Raw genomic sequence first — 2,677 nt, 5'->3', positions numbered from 1 at the left:
ACATGATCATAATGAATTCTCTGTTGTTCTGGACAAATGTAATATGTTTTTCCTCCGATACGATCCGTTAAATTGTCACCTGAGGATGGGATCACTTGACACTGCGATTTTCCAACGAACTATCTCACAACGAGCGATAAGCGACCTTAGTGCGAGCGAAAAGAACAAAGCGCTAATGTAAAGTATAAAGGAAATAATTTTTGTAATTTTACCCACTGAAGATGGCTCAATGCGGAGCCGAAACGTTTGGGTGATAATTATTGTTGTTAAATATATGTAATTTTAGCACTAACTTCGTGCAAGGCTCATTAGCCCTTTTTTTTATACGTGGAGAAACCCCTCATGGGTACCCGGGGGTTCCTCGGGAAGGGTGGAGGGGTTATGCCGACTCTTACCGGTTAAAACTCCACGGGTGTCCGATCTCTGCGCGATTAGATTGAGGCCGCCCAGGGAACGCTTATCGCATGACTTCTTGGGCGGCCCCCGCGCCTGTCTGAGAGGCCTTTCCCTGGAGGGGCGGGGCTGGAATATTTATCTTTCCAGCCCCGCCCCTCCTTTGGACTTTTTGTCGTCCTGTCCTATCCGGAGTTGCGTTGTTGTGCAACTCCCGGGCGGAGGAAGGGGACACCAGCCCTCCTCCGCCCTGCCCCTCCCGCGGGGGGCAGAGGCGTTTTGCAGGTCACCCGCCTGCTCCGCGCCCCCCACGCCCCGCAGCGGTCGGCCCCCGACCCCCCCCCTCACCCGCCCTATGCGGGACAAAGAAGGAAGAAAGAGACATAGCCGCCCGCCGCGGAACTTATACTCGTGCACGTCCAGAGCGGACGCGCGCACACCAGGCGATAGGAGGACGGACTCCTGTCCGATGAGTGACCGGTGTCCCCCCAACCCCCGCCCAGGTGCGGCCGCCCTCGCCGCCGGGCCTCCTCCCTTATGGGGAGCAGGCGTGGTTTGGCGGCTGGGCCATCTCGTTTGACGGCGGAGGGAGGCAACGGACTAACAGTCCCCATTGCCCCCCTCCGCCGTCACAACCGTCGGCCGGCCGGTCTGGCGGCGGCACCGCGGCGGGCACGTTGCCCACTCGCGACCCCCCCCCACCGGCACGGCCCCTCCCTCTGGGAGAGAGTCTACCTTGTCTTTCTCTCTCCTTTTCCGCCTCCTCCTTCTGCCGCATTACTGCTTCACAGAAGGAGGAGACTGACCTCCAGGATTCCTCGCTCCCGACCATCTTCCTCACAAGCGTCGGGAGCGAGAAATCCACCCTCACCACCGCGGTCAGGACCCCGCGTTCCGCATCCCACGCTGGACACTCTTCCAGAGTATGTTGTGCGGAGTCCAGACCGGCCGCACAGTGGTGGCACCCTGGCGTGCGTTCCCTCCCAATTCTATGCAGATACTCACCGAAGCACCCGTGCCCGATGAGCACCTGCGTGAGACGGTACGTGAGACCCCCCCATCATCAGTCAGCCCATTCCCTGAGGATGGGCTGGACGGCCTCGATGGTCCGATCCCCTGCTCGCGGAGACGCGCGTCCCACGCCGTGAAGGCGTTGTCGCGCGCCTGCCGGCGAAACAGGTCCACGGCCCTTTTTGTCGGTTGCCAGCCCTCCAGACGGACCACCCGGACCCGCCGATACACCTCGGCCTGGGCCCCAGCTATTAGGTCAGCCGGTGGAGTGCCGGCCAGAGCCGTCGCCGCCGCGTGGGACACCGTCCTGTACCCCCGAGTCAGGCGCAGGGCCATCCTCCGCTGGACTCCGTTCAGAAGCCCACGGATTCTGTTGTTGGCCCGCGCCTCGCCTGCCCAAAGCTCACTAGCCCTTCACTAGATACTTCTAAATTTTTAATATTTACTTTTTATTTATTTTATTACATTTTATTTATGTTTTATTGCATTTTATTTTTTATTTGATTTAATTCATACTTTATATAATATTTGTTTATTTATTTGATTTTATTTATTTTACTTATATCATTCCTTTTTTTTTATTTAATTCACGTCATGTTCTACTTTATTTGTTTATTTATTTAATATTATTTATTTTACTTATATCATTCTTTGTTTTTTTATTTAATTCATGTCATGTTCTATTTCATTTTATTTTTTATATAATTTGAATCATATTTTATATAATTTATATATATATTTCTTATATTTTATTTTATTGAAAAAATGAATCGTATATTATCACTAAGATCGACGACGACTACGTAGACATTCACTTTCTCGACGGCAAAGACTTATTGTTAAACAACACGTAGATATTTAGTTCCTGGACGGCAAACACGTAGACATACATTTTCTCGATGGCGACCACGTAGACATTCATTTTCTCGATGGCGACCACGTAGATATTCATTTCCTCGATGGTAAAGGCCTAGAAGACGCGTAGACACTTAGTTCCTCGACGACGACCACGTAGACATTTACTTCCTCGACAGCGAAGACTTAGACGACTCCTAGACATTTAGTTCCTTAACGGTAATCACGTAGACATTTACTTTCTCGACAGCGAAGACTTGGACGACACCTAAACACTTACAAGGAAAGGGACCCAAGTGTCCGCCTCCGATTTCGAAGAGCTTTTAATATGTTATTCTCTAGACAAAACCAAAAATTAAGCTACCGCAAATTCGTGCCGCTTCGCGCTTTTAAGGGGTGAAATACCCCTTAGAAAAAA

The sequence above is a fragment of the Wasmannia auropunctata genome, unplaced genomic scaffold (genome assembly GCF_000956235.1).
Source record: "Wasmannia auropunctata unplaced genomic scaffold, wasmannia.A_1.0 LD336076.1, whole genome shotgun sequence".
Classification (NCBI taxonomy): Eukaryota; Metazoa; Arthropoda; class Insecta; order Hymenoptera; family Formicidae; genus Wasmannia; species Wasmannia auropunctata.
This window is presented reverse-complemented; position numbering follows the sequence as displayed.